This window comes from Suncus etruscus, chromosome 10 (assembly GCF_024139225.1).
Source record: "Suncus etruscus isolate mSunEtr1 chromosome 10, mSunEtr1.pri.cur, whole genome shotgun sequence".
NCBI classification, from domain to species: Eukaryota; Metazoa; Chordata; class Mammalia; order Eulipotyphla; family Soricidae; genus Suncus; species Suncus etruscus.
The window spans coordinates 34,398,464-34,413,728 of NC_064857.1; positions in this window are offsets into that span (position 1 = coordinate 34,398,464).

Here is a 15,265-nt window from a genome sequence, read left to right on the forward strand (position 1 = left end):
CATAATTTGAGGACCACTGCTCTAGAGTCTAGACATTCCATTCCTAGGTACTGACCAAGATAAATAGAGAAACGATAACTTGTATCTGCATGAAGATTTAAAATATTTAAAATTTTACAAATATTTAGAGTTTTGTCTAGGGTTTGGAGATAAAATACAGCAGATACTTGTCTTGCAAGTGTTTGACAGGGATGGATCCCAGCACAGCATATATCCCACCAGAAATGGTCCTTGAGTGCAGAATCAGGAGAAAGCCCTGAGGCTGGCTGGTGTGGGCTTCTGCCCAAATGTTTTGCCTATAACAACAACAACAACAACAACACCCTAGAAATTAGAAATAACTCAAATAATTTCTGACTAGCTCTGCACTTAAGAATTACTCCAAGCACTGCTTAGGAGACCAATGGAATGATGGGAATCTTCCATCTACTGGTGAATGACTATACTAAGTGTGGTAAATTCAGACAAAAGGTTACCACTCTGCAACAAAGTGTTTTGTTTTGATGGGGCTTTTGGTTTGTTTTTAGGCTACATCTGGTGGTGCTCAGGAGTTAACTCTTGGTTCTGCAGTCAGCAATCACTCCTGGTAGGCTCAGGTACCCATGTGTATGCCAGGGAAGTCTGGGTCAATCGTGTGTAAGGCAAGCCCCTACCCCCTGTACTATTGCTCTGGTCTTCTGCAATAAAATGAAATAAACTATGGATAATACAAAAACAGGTTGACTCTCCAAACAATAGTACTATTATATATCGAAAAACACTAAAATATATACTTAAACTATGCTAAGTTTATCATAAATGAACCAAGCCTCAGAATTGTTAGAACAAATTTTCTTTCTATAAAAATACAGAAAAACAGTTGTAACGAAGTAATGGAGGTTACTTAACTTGTTGTTGGGTGCCTGAGAGATACTAAAGCAAACAAGGTGCTTACCTTATATACATCTGACCTGAATTCAATTCAATCAATCCTTAGCACTCATATAGACCCATGAGACCACCAGCACAGCATGGTATGCACAGAAAACCACTTGGAAGTATCTATTTATAATTAAAAATAATTTTATTATTTCTTTTTCTTCTCACAGAACTATGTCCTTTGCTCCCATTTCCACCTTCCCACCGAAGATCACAGAAAGCACTTACTGACATTCAGCCTGTCTTTCAACCATTCGTCAGCAGGGGGCAGTAGTGACCAAAAATTCGTGTGGAAGTCCCCAGGAAAAAGAAAATGAAGGTCTTATCAGCGATGTTGACCACTAGAAAGAAAACATTAAGAAGAATTTCAGAAATAAACAATATAGAAAATTTGATAATTATTTAAATAAATTATTATGACTTTGCAGCAAAAAGTTTCACGTTCGAGACATGAAACTTACAATATACTATAACTGGAGGAAGACATGCTAAGTGAATCAGGAAGAAAAAGATAAACGATACGATAGCACTCATATGTGATGTATCATTAAAGAAATCCTGAGATTCTGTCAGGAGGTCTGTGATCTGAGGCTTCTGGGGTGATGGAGGGTAGGGACCTTGGGACAAGGTGTGGCCATGCTGTTGCACTAAGTATAGAAAAAATAAACAAAAGGAGACAGTGGTGGAGGGATGCAGACACTTTGGGGAGGGTAAAGGTGCACATAACTTTGCATATCAATGTATAAATATGAATGCTATGTAATCATGTTAGCTATATTACAATAAAAGTTAAATATATGTGCATAGATATAGCACAGGCATCACAATGAATAATATTTACACAATAAACACTGACTACTAAGTAAACCAAAATTCAGATACCGGTCAGTGAGTTGACTACAACGGCTGGAGCATGTCTTGCTGGAAACTGGATTCAGTCCCCCACACTTTCTGGTTCCTATAGGTCCTGAACAAGATAATCAAAATTATGTAATTATAATATATTATAAATTATATTAATTTGTTACATCTATAAAACGTGATATAAATTATATTATAAACATAATATAAATGTAAGTTAGATATATAATTCTATTGGGTAGATAATATGAGGCTAGGAAAGGGAGGGTTAAATTTTCAATTACCATTACAAAAAAATAGTAACTGTGTCGCCTTCCTTCCTATCTTCCTTCTCTCATTTCTTTTGATATACTGTGTAGTGATTTACAATACTGTTTTTGTTTTGGGACCATGCCCAGCAATACTCAGGGATTACTCCAAGCTCTGCTCTCAGAAATCAACTACTCCTTGGGGTCGGAGCCGTGGCGCAGAGGTAGGGCGTTTGCCATGCATGCGTCTGACCTAGAACGAACTATAGTTTGATCCCCCAGCGTCCCATATGGTCCCCCAAGCCAGGAGCAATTTCTGAGCGCAGAGCCAAGAGTAACCCCTGAGCATCACAGGGTGTGGCCCAAAAACCAAAAAAAAAAAAAAAAAAAAAAAGAAAAGAAAAGAAAGAAAGAAAAGAAATAAACTACTTCTGGTAGGCTCAGAGAACCATTTGGGACCCCAGGGATCAAACCCAGGTCAGCCAAATGCTAGGCAAATGCCCTATCTGCTGGACTATTGCTCCTACCCCTCATTTAGTTGTTACTGTTGCCTATCCACCAATCAATTCTGGCCTATAGAGTCTCATTTCATAGATCTGCTATGACTCTTAGAGGAGTTCCTTTGTTCATTCATTGTTCCTATTGCTTTCAGTACTCTGTCTCTGTTTTTTGCTTTTGTCATTCAGATTGCAATGTGTCTTGGAGTTTTTCTATTAGAGTCTATTTTCTTTGGAACCTTTCAAGCCTTGGGTTCTGGTGCCTCTACTCCTCTGGGAAATTTTATCCATGATTTCTTTTTGTTTGTTTGGTTTTGGTTTTGGGCCACACCCTGTGACGCTCAGGGGTTACTCCTGGCTATGCACTCAGAATTGACTCTTGGGTTGGGGACCATATGGGACGCTGGGGATCAAACCGAGGTTCATCCTGGGTCAGTTGCTTGCCAGGCAAATGCCCTACTGCTGTGCTATCACTCCGGCCCCTTTATCCATGATTTCTTTAACTAGTAGTTCTTCATTGAATTCACCTCGGGGACTCTGATGATACTTACATTGTTTCTTCTGAACTCATCCCATAGTTCTCTGCCATGCTGTTTATTTTGTTTCAGATTCATCTGCTGTTGTCCAGAGGTGTCTTAAGTTTCATCTTGAAGCTCTCCGATCTCTTCTTCAGCTGCTGTTATTTTGCTGCCCAGATCCTCTATTGAGTTTTTTATTTCACCTGTCTACTCTTCATGTGTTACTTCTGATTGTAATTTTCTCCTTTATGCTTCCATACTTTCTTGTGCTTTGCTGACTACCTGTGCCATTGTTTCCTTGAACTCATTAAACATTATCAACATGTTATGTTGTCATTAAAATCATTCTCTGAGACTGTAGCAAAAATACAGTAGTTAGCAGTCATTTGCTTTATACTAAACCAAACTAGGTTTGATCCCATATGGCTCCTGGAGCCCCATTAGTAGTACAGAGCCAGGAGTGAGTCCTGAGCACTGGCAGTTGTGGCTCAAAAAGGGGTGGGGGGCACGGAGCAGTGGCACAAGACATAGAGCATCTGTCTTGAGCTTGTCAGCCTAGGACGGACTGCGGTTCGATCCCCCAGTGTCCCATATGTTCTCCCAAGCCAGGAGCAATTTCTGAGTGTATAGAGTAACCCCTGAGCATCACCGAATATGGCCCCAAAACCAAAATAAATAAATAAATAAATAAATAAATAAATAAATACATTTCATCTTCTGCTCTGAACTTCAATAGATCTGGTTGGTACTGGTGAAGTTTTCTTTGGGAGTAGATTATTTTCACTCACTGAGTTTAGTTGGTTTCTACTCATCTTTCCCATTGTATTTGCTATGTTCCTGTAGTGCTGAGAGTGAATCTTTATAGTTAGTCCCACTGGAAGTCTCTGAGGGATTAGGCTAGATGTTGTACTTTCCTTCTCCACAAGTCTTCTACTCACTGAGTGAAGGTATTAGTGTGGGCAGTATGAGGTATGACTAGTCGAGCTGTCACCCATTTCAGAGTGTTAGCAACAGTTTGAAGGAGCAAGTAGAAAGTATGAGTTGTGGAGGTGGGCCTGCTGAGATGTCAGAGGTCAAGCATCTGTCTAACATTTCTAAATTAAGAAATAAAAGAAAAACATAACATTAGATATATGAAGTAAATACCAGATTCAAAAGAGAAAACAATTTACTGCAAGTCTCGGAGAGAATCGAGGACACCTGATTTTAGTTTACAATTAAATAGTATTGGTGGGGATCTCCAGCTCAATGGTAGGAGTGTAGCTTTGCATGCAGGAGCTGTGGGCTCTATCCCTGGCACCACTTGGCCCCCCAAACACCACCAACGGACCCTTTTTAAAAAGTTATTTATTTAAGCACTGTGGTTACAAAATTGCTTATACTTGAGTTTCAGTCATAAAATGTACAGCACCTTTTACCAGTGCACTTTTCTCACCACCAATGTCCCTGGCTCTCTTCCCATCTGCCTTCCAAAAGAGACTCTTGAAAACTGTCAGGCACAGTCCAGAAACAAAAAATATAAAAGATTGAATATTATTACAGTGGGACTGGAGTGATAGTATAGAGGTAAAGCATTTGTATTGCTTGTAGTTGAATCAGGTAGTCACCTGCATTCCATATAGTAACCCTAGTTCTTCCAGGAGTACCTGTGCACAGAGCCAGGAGTAAGCCTTGAGTACTGCTAGGTGTGGCCCCCAAACCTATAAGTAAATGAAAAGAAAAGAAATAGCCTATACTATGTCACATCATTTTTTTTATTTTTTATTTAGGTATCATAAATTACAATACCACTACAGTTACAGACCTTCTACACCAATTCCTCCACCAAACTCTATTTTTAGATTATTTGATTTAAAAGTGGGAAGGTAGGAGTACTTGAGAGATAGTAGAGTGGGTAGGCACTTGCCTTGACACAGTTTGATCCCTGGCATCTCATTAGGCATCTCAGAAGCCCCACCAGAAGTAATTCCTGATGGCAGAGCCGGAAATAACCTCTGAGTATAAAACCCCTGAATATTTGGAGCCTCCCTCCAAATAAAAATAGATTTAAAATAAAAGTAGGAGGTTGGAATTGGAGATGTAGTGTAGTGAGTAGGGCACTTGCCTTGCACGTGGCTGATCTAGATTTGATCCCAGGTATCCCACATAGACCAGATCAGCCCAACCAAGGGTGATACCTGAGCACTGCCTAGTGTACCCTCTAAACCCAAAATAAATCAATTTAAAAAATGAAATGAAAGTGGAAGGGCATTTCTACCTTGACCATTTCTGAGCTTTTCCTTTCTCTCTGTCTCTCTTTGTCTCTCTGTCTCTTTCTCTCTCTCTGTCTCTCTCTCTCTGTCTCTCTCTCTGTCTCTCTCTCTCTCTCTCTCTCTCTCTCACACACACACACACACACACACACACACACACATTTACACATTTGGTCTATACCTAGTGGTAGTCAGAGATGTATTTATTCCTGTCTCTGCACTCAGGAATCACTCCTGGTAACACTTGGGGGCCTATATTGGATGCTGGAGAGTGAGCTGGGTCAACCATGTACAAGAGAAACACCTTACATGCAGCCATCCCATCAGCCTCTTAAACTTGTGGCTTTCCTACCTGCTTCACCTACCTTACGATTTCACAGCACTTTCCTTCCTATGTTTCTTTTCAGGGAAATAGAGGTCTTGGCCTAGGTAGTCATATTGTTCTTGAAACCATTATCAGTACTGAGGTAAAGAAAATGGGCACTGAAAAATAAAAGGTCTTCCTCGAGGTTTCTGTCTATTTGCAAACCAACTTTTTCATCTAACAGGGTGGGAGCCATAGTACAGCAGGCAGGGCTTATACCTCAAACCCCAGGTTCTATCCCTACACCCCATAAAAGTGTAGGCGTAGAAAATACCCAGCAGGTAGGGTGTTTCCCTTGCATGCAACTATTCTGTGTTTAATCACCAACTTTCCATATGGTCCCCTGAGCCCACTGGGATGTTTCCTGAGTGCAGAGTTAGGACTAATCCCTAGCTCTGGAATCCTCTCCCCCACCCCCCCAAAAAAAGAACCTATCCTTTACTCCCAGAGCCAATAGTAAGCTTTGAGCACCACCTGGTGTGATCCCTAGCTAAAATAAAACCCCAAAATAACAAAATAACAAAGCACAAAACAAACAAATAAAACCAAGCTCTATATTATTTCGATATCCCAGCAATAAATAAGAATATATAAGGAGGAGCCAGAGTGATACAGCAGTAAGTCATTTGCCTTGCACGAAGCAGACCAGAGCAGGCCCAGGTTCCATTCCCGGCATCCCATATAGTCCCCTGAGATTGCCAGGGGCAATTTCTGAGCGCAGAGCCAGGAGTAATCCCTGAGCACCACCGAATGTGGCCCAAAAACACAAAACAAAAAAAGAATATATATATATAAGGAACATTATGTTTCCTAAGAAAATTTGTGCATGAACAGAGAAGGGTAGACTTTGAGAAATTAAAAGAAAAATTAAAATCTTGATCCTGTCTTCTTACTAAGAGGAAGTTGGACTCATTCTCTGCCACTGATTTCAAAGAATCATTACTTTTAATGTTGCGCCTTTCTGTAATTAGACTTTGACATGTTATTATTCCTCTGTTTCTAACTCTGAGAAACCAGTTAAGTCAGTTTTTATTTGTTTATCTTTGTAAAAGCCACACCTAAGCAGGTGTGCTCAGGTGACTGGGGGAAGGGGGTGCCAGGGCTTCAACCTAGGGTGCACCAGCCTTCTGTGCCATCTCACTGAACTAAGTCAGAATCGTATAATTTTTTTTTTTTTTTTTTTTAGTTTTTGGGTCACACCCGGCAGTGCTCAGGGGTTACTCCTGGCTGTCTGTTCAGAAATAGCTCCTGGCAGGCACGGGGGACCATATGGGACACCGGGATTCGAACCAACCACCTTTGGATCAGCTGCTTGCAAGGCAAACGCCGCTGTGCTATCTCTCCGGGCCCAGAATCGTATAAATTTAATCATTTTCATCTTGCCCTCCCAACCTGCCTCATCACAACCAAGAATTGAATTTTTTTGTTTTGTTTTGTTTTTTTGGTTTTTGGGCCACACCCGTTTGACACTCAGAGGTTACTCCTGGCTATGTGCTCAGAAATCGCCCCTGGCTTGGGGGGACCATATGGGACGCCGGGGGATCGAACCGCGGTCCGTTCCTTGGCTAGCGCTTGTATGGCAGACACCTTACCTCTAGCGCCACCTTCCCGGCCCCAAGAATTGAATTTAATTCATTTATTTACTTGTTTTCCTGGGCATTCCTGGAAGTGATCAGAGTTGATTCCTGGTTCTGAGCTCAGGGATCACTACGGGTGGGACTCAGGGGATCCCATGAGGTGCTGGGAATAGGCTGTAAGCAAGCACCTTCCCCACTGCATTATCTCTCCTGTCCTTCAGCCAATAACTTGAAAATTTTGGGGGCTAGAGGGATAGTAACAGCAGGTAAAGCATTTGCCTTGCATGTGGCCCACCTGAGTTAGGACCTCGGCACCCCACACGATCACCTGAGTCCACCTGGAGTGATCTCCAAGAGCAGAGCAAGAGTAAACCCTGAGCACAGCTGAGTGTGGGTACACAAGCCAAAATAAATAAATAATTTAGAAACCTCTAGGTTTTTTTTTAGAATCTAGGTCTGGAGAGAGACCTTGCCTCCCGTCGCATGTGGTTGACTGGAGTTAGATCCCTGGTACCCCATACGGTGCCTTGAGCCCACCAGGAGTGATCCTGAGCACTGCTGAGGTGCAGCTCTGTGAGGTAAATAGAGGCCTTTGAAATAGTTCCCCTCTGGATCTGTGTTTCATCTGCCTTTCTTCCAGCTTTTTCCCCTCCCCACCGGGGGAGGGGTTTTGTTTGGAGCTTAATAAAAAGGAGGCAGAAGAGTTGATGAGGTGAGCTATCATCTAGGCTTGTGGTTTCACATGATGGGGCGACTGGCTTGTGGATGAACAGCTTGCGGTGTGACTTTTCTTGCCTGCTAAAACCTTCATATCTGTGTGGATTACTGCAAGGAATTACAACTGGACCAACTTCTCCTATCCTTTCAAGATAGGGGGTATGGATTCCCCTTTCCTCCTTGGGGACTGTGGAACAATCCATCTGTACCACTTCATAGCTCCAAAATGAAAAATAATAACAATAATAATAAAAGAGAAAACTACAGCATCTAAACACAGTGTGTTGTGCTCTGGACTTATTTTCTCTTTATGGAATCCCTGCTCTGTGCCAACCACACCTCAGCCTGTTCTTGAGGGGAATGCTATTTACTGGTGCTGGAGAAGAAAGCAAAACCAGAAGGTCAAGCAAAGGACAGTAAAATAAAAGTTACACGTTGGCTGACCAGGCTAAAACAATCCTATGGCTTGGTTTTGGCTTGTCTTTGACTTTCTAAAAACACTTAAATTATGCTAAACCATAAAACAAGCTTCACTCCCTTGGAAAGTTCAGTCCAGGGAGAAGAAACGGACAACAAATAGATAGATGATTGCAAGATAAATTATCGCTATTCATAGTACTTAGTAATATGTCCACTTTACTGTAGATACAAATAATTTAATCTGCTCATAGCAGTCAGAGAAATCTTTTTATAAGCAGATTATTTTGCCTTTGTTTGTTTGTTTTTGGGTCTCATCCAGAGGTTCTCAGGCCTTTGCCTTATATTTTTGATACACCAGTGAAAAGATCTTTGAATCATAATCAGATTAATTTTAGCCTAACATGAGATTTTAATGAAGTCACTTGCACTCTCTGACCCACAATGTTATCTTCAACTAAATATCTGCTTGCCAATCTCCTGAGAATCAAATGTTTATGCAATGGTTTTATATTGCCCGCGTGCAGATAGTCCTAGATATATTACAGAACACTCCTAACAAAGAATGTGTTTTTGAATGTCAACATGAAAATGCTCCCCCAAAGTGTGTAGAATATCGTTCGTTTCCCTTTCAGTCCTGAGCACTAAACCTTTTCTTCCCCTCAAGCCATCTTCACCCTCCTGGATTAAGTTTCTTAAAAATTGCTGAGAATTCGGGGCCGGGCGGTGGCGCTGGAGGTAAGGTGCCTGCCTTGCCTGCGCTAGCCTAGGACGGACCGCGGTTCGATCCCCCGGCGTCCCATATGGTCCCCCAAGCCAGGAGTGACCTCTGAGCGCATAGCCAGGAGTAACCCCTGAGCGTCACCGGGTGTGGCCCAAAAACAAAACAAAAAAAAAAAAATCCAAAAAAAAAAAAAAAATTGCTGAGAATTTGGTTCTATTCTTGAACTAGGGAATTCGACAGTGCATTCATCTACCCAGTGGGTGGCAGGACTGAGTCAACTAGATCACCGAATTGTGCAAGGAAAAAAATTCTCAGAAATGGGGAAGTTGGGCTGAGGACGCAATGTCCCATCTCTCTGGTACTTTTTATAAACATCAGCACAGTCCAATTTTCCTCTCAGAGAAAAACAAACTATGTCTTCTCACTGCCTTATTCCCCTGCCAGGATACATACTTGACCAAAGAATTTTTTTAAAAAAATGAATTCGTTTAGTGAATGTCTAGTAGTAATTTCTTTTTTTTTTTCTCTTTTCATAAAAATAGTTTTTAAATTTTAGGCATAGTTTATAATACTTTTTTTTTTATTAATACTGGGCCACACCCAGAAACACCCAGGGTTTACTTCTGGCTCTGCATTCAGGAATCATTCCTGGTAGTACTCCAGGGACCATATGGGATGCTGCAGATCAAACCTGGGTTTGCCGCATGCAAGGCAAATGGCTTACTTACTATACTGTATCTCTAGCTCCTACAATACTTTTTTTTAAAGTTATAAATTTTTTTTTTTTTTTTGGTTTTTGGGCCACACCCTGTGACGCTCAGGGGTTACTCCTGGCTATGCGCTCAGAAGTTGCTCCTGGCTTCTTGGGGGACCATATGGGACGCCGGGGGATCGAACCGCGGTCCGTCCTAGGCTAGCAAGGCAGGCACCTTACCTCCAGCGCCACCGCCCGGCCCCAAAGTTATAAATTTTTAATTGCTTTTACTTTCCAGTATTTGATACATAGAGTCTTGCCTGAAATGATAAACTTTAGGATTAGTGAGAAATGGATTTTTCTCTTGAGTTTTTAGAAATCATTTAGAGCTTCGTAAGAAATCATTTGTTTCCTCCTTTATTATATCTTAAGATTTCAAGTCTGAGAAACCTACCACAAGAATTTTAAAAAGTGCATGAGTCAAACAAAGTACAGTTTAAATATGAATAAACACATGTTCCATAACCCCAAAAATATCTAACACAAATACTATTTCTTCCATACAACACAGCCTTTAGAGAACAGTGGTTCTCACCTGAGAGGCACTGGTGACAATGCAACTATGATGAAGAGGTGCTACTAGTAGCCAATGAGCAGAACCAGGGATCTGCTAAACATCCTATAATCTACAGGATGAATCCTACAACAAAGCATCCAGTCTGAATGTCAACAGTGCCAGCTTGAGATCCCATGTTTCAGAGTTAACTTGTGAAGTTTTTACTTCACAAGCTGTACATCATTGTAATTCCTGAAACACTTTTTTTTTTTTTTTTTTTTTGGTTTTTGGGCCACACCCGTTTGACGCTCAGGGGTTACTCCTGGCTATGTGCTCAGAAATCGCCCCTGGCTTGGGGGGACCATATGGGACGCCGGGGGATCGAACCGCGGTCCTTCCTTGGCTAGCGCTTGCAAGGCAGACACCTTACCTCCAGCGCCACCTACCCGGCCCCCCTACAACACTTTTAATGATACAATACTTTTCATGCATAATACATCCCTCACCACACCCTCCCCTGGCTACAGGCTATAAGGAAGAAAATGTTAGATTTACAGAACAAAAGTAACTGAGACTGCAGTTTTAGAATTGAATATAATAATAATGAAACTAACTTCTGAATGTGTTCCAGAATCAGTTTGTGCTATTTATTTTAGTTTTGGAGCCATTGCTGGCAGTGTTTTGAAGCTTCACCTTGCTCTGTGCTTGGGGACCTGGGTGCCAGGGATTCAGTCCAGGCCTTCTGAATATAAAGCATTTGCCAGCCCACTGAACTATCTCTCTGACTCCAATTTTTGTTGTTTGGGTGGTATGGGAGTCACACCCAACAGTGCTTAGAGTTTACTCCTGGCTCTGTGCTCATGGATCACTCCTGATAGGGTTCAGGAAACCATATGTGGTGCCCAGAATAAAAACAAGGTTAGCCTATTGCAATACAATTGCCCTACCAACTGTACTATCTCTCCAGCTCCTCTGTTTGTATTAATAATATATTTCTTTATGAAATGTGCTTTACCAAATAGCTATACAGAATCCAAAGATTTAAAACAGGACACTTGGGGCTGGTGAGGTGGCGCTAGAGGTAAGGTGTCTGCCTTGCAAGCGCTAGCCAAGGAAAGACCATGGTTCGATCCCCCGGCATCCCTTATGGTTCCCCCCCAAGCCAGGGGCAATTTCTGAGCGCTTAGTCAGGAGTAACCCCTGAGCATCCAATGGGTGTGGCCTGAAAACCCCCCCCCAAAAAAACAAAAAAACAAAAAAAAAAAACAGGACACTTCCCTATCTCTAAGGATTTCTATATAGGAGAAAAGGAAATTACATATAAATTCTATGTGACAGAGTTGTGTTATGTAGACTATTCAAAAGAGAATAAAAAAAATACTTGATTTGAAAGTGTAAGTGAAGCAATGGAGATTCAAGAAATTCTCAGAGAGAAACAAGAATCACTTGACAATATACTGAAGAGTGGGAAGAACAAAAAGCCAATATGGGGAAAAAGATCAGGCATTTCAGATAGAGAGAAAAGCATCAACAAAGAGGCCAAAATCAAAAAAGGATATATGAAGGGAACACTGAGTCCCAGTGTTTGGCCAAGGTATAGGGTACATATATGAGGAAGTAATAGGAAATGAGAATGGAAAATTGGTTGAAGCCACTATGTAAGGCTTGAAACGCCAAATTGAAGTCTGTACATTTGATTCAGGAAGCAAAAGATCTTGGAACATCACAGGAATGGACAGGGATTCAATTCTGAAGGTGAAACTAATTTTGGTTTATAAAGATGGTAGAAACTTCAGTTCAAAGTTATTCATATATTCTAAGCCTTGCTCAATTCCATGCCACTAACCCCAATTTCATCCCTCGGACCTCACCAGGAGTGATCCCTAAGAACAGAGACAAGAGTAAGCCTTTAACACGCTGGCTATGGCCCAAAACAAAGGAACAAACAAAAACTACTAATATGATCTAGATAAAAATAACAAAAATGGGGGCCAGAGAGATAGCATGGAGGTAGGGCGTTTGCCTTGCATCCAGAAGGACGGTGGTTCAAATCCTGACATTCCATCCCAAGCCTGCCAGAAGTGATTTCTGAGTGTAGAGTCAGGAGTAACACCTGAGTGCTGCCAGGTATTACCCAAAAAGCAAAAACAAAAAGTTACAAAAATGGTGACCCAGAATATGGGAATGAAAACAAAATAAGAGATTCTAAACCTTGTGGGCCAGAGCCCTAGCACAGTGGTAAGGCCTTTGCCTAGCAAACTTGCATGCAACACCAATCAGGTTCAAGGCCTAGCAGCCCATGTACAGGCCTGGAGTGATTAAAAATTATGCAAAGTGATTAAAATGAGGAGTTATTAAATGAACAGGAAATGATTACAATGAACGAGGAATGAGTAAATGAATAGATTGATGAAACAATGACAATAGAAACACTTGAAAAATGGCTTCCATTGAACTAAAGTAAATAACACAAACTAATTCTGAAATACAAATGCAATTCAGAAGTTAGTTTCATTATTATTATTTATTATTATTATTATTATTATTATTATTATATTCAATTCTAAAATTGCAGTCTCAGGGTTTTTTTGTTTTTGTTTTTGTTTTTTTTGTTTTTTGGGTCACACCCGGCAGAGCTCAGGGGTTACTCCTGGCTGTCTGTTCAGAAATAGCTCCTGGCAGGCACGGGGGACCATATGGGACACCGGGATTTGAACCAACCACCTTTGGTCCTGGATCGGCTGCTTGCAAGGCAAATGCCGCTGTGCTATCTCTCCGGGCCCTCAGGTGTTTTTTTTTTTTTTTTTTTGATTGAATATGGGAAATGTCAGGGTGGAAGTAATCAAAGACACAATCAGGATTCTCTTTTATTTTTTGGGGGGATAGGCTTTTTGAGACACCTGGCAGGGCTCAGGGATCACTCCTGGCAGTGCTCAGTATATCAGGTATTAAACCAGGGTCAGCCACACACAAAGTAAGGGCTCTCCCAGCTGTACTATCTCTCTGGTCCCAAATGCAGGATTTTAAAAATATACTTTACTTTTCGGGGTTATACACAGTATAGGAGAACCCACTTTAGTTTCTGACACTGTCGGTCCCAAGAACAACAGGAGTAGCTTCCTCAGGGCACCATGGGGGATTGTGGCCCTCTAAAATAGCAAGGTGCAGTAACATTATACATAAATTCATAAATATCAACACTACTGAAATCTGTTACCTACAGATAAAATGAAAATGGGGATAAAAATGAAAAAAAAAAAAGAGGGGCTGGAATGATAGTACATAGGGAGGGTGTTTGCATTGCACTTAGCCAAACCCCAAGTTTATTCCTCAATATCACATATGGTCCCCTGAGTTCTGCTAGGAGTGATTTCTGAGCACAGAGCCAAGAGGAAGCCCTGAACAACACTAGCTGTGATGCCCAAATAACAACAAAATAAAATTTAATAAAGGAAAAAGAATACTATAAGAAATTAAAACACGGGGCCGGAGAGATAGCATGGAGGTAAGGCATTTGCCTTTCATGCAGAAGGTCATCGGTTCGAATCCCGGCGTCCCATATGGTCCCCCGTGCCTGCCAGGAGCAATTTCTGAGCACGGAGCCAGGAATAACCCCTGAGCACTGCCGGGTGTGACCCAAAAACCACAAAAAAAAAAAAAAAAAAAAAAGAAATTAAAACACGGGGCCGGAGAGATACCATGGAGGTAAGGCGTTTACCTTTCATGCAGAAGGTCATCGGTTCGAATCCCGGCATCCCATATGGTCCCCTGTGCCTGCCAGGGGCGGTTTCTGAGCATAGAGCCAGGAGTTACCCCTGAGCTGCTGGGTGTGACCCAAAAACCAAAAAACAAAAAAAAAAGAAATAAAAACACTGGGGCTTGAGAGATAGCACAGGGGTTAAAGCACTTGCCTACGTGTGGTTGGCCCGGGATTCAATCCCCAGCACAACAAGAGACACCTGAGCATTGGCAGGAGTGAGCACAGCTGGGTGTGGCCCAAACTGAAATATAGATAAATAATAAACTTACCATAATAAAATACCAAAATAAAATTACCATAGTGACAGCTCTACCTTCCTTGATACCAATACTCTAATGATGTTGACAGACTTCATACAGAAGTTATGAGGAATGAGGTCTAAAAAGACTTAAAAACTCTGGTTTCTAGAGTCAGAGCGATAGCACAGCAGTGTGTTGCCTCCCTGCAAAAAAACCAACAACAGCAACTCTGGTTTCCTCTGGAAATCCTAAAAGAAAACCACTTAGAATCCAGACTACAAAGACACAAGTTTAGTCAACAGAAAAAGCTGCTATGTTATTCTCTTATGAAATTTGACAACTGAGAGAAGAAAACAGATGGAATTAAAAAAAAATAAAACTTTTATTTAGCATAATAAGACTTTAAGAAATATCTTACATTTGAGTTGGGGATCTAGCTCAAATGGCAGGTGTATGCCAGGCATGTGGAGACCCTGAGTTCCACACTTGACAGACCCAACATGGTCCCCTGAGCATCGTTCAGGAGGCACCCCAAGACGACAACAATTAGTCACAATAATTCTGAACAACTAAACTCACCTCCTCTCCCCATCTTTCCTCAAAGTTGACCAACTCCTAGATTTCCATTATTTCCTCAAATAGAACAAAATGAGATACATGCATCCAAATGAATTTTTTTAAATACTTAAGTAAAACATAAAGGAAACTAGAATCCTTACTAAGAGTCCTACAGTCAACTCTGTACTAAGTATTAAGAATTCTGGACTTTGGAGCAGGGATATGGGTCATCAGTGACAGAGGAGCATGTTTGAAGCCTTTGGGTTAGATACCAGGGTAGGAGGAAATCCTGATCTTAAAGAATGACTCCCATGCATTCTAGGGTAAGTGGCTATTAAAGAAATGGGTGTTGGAATTTTTCGTTT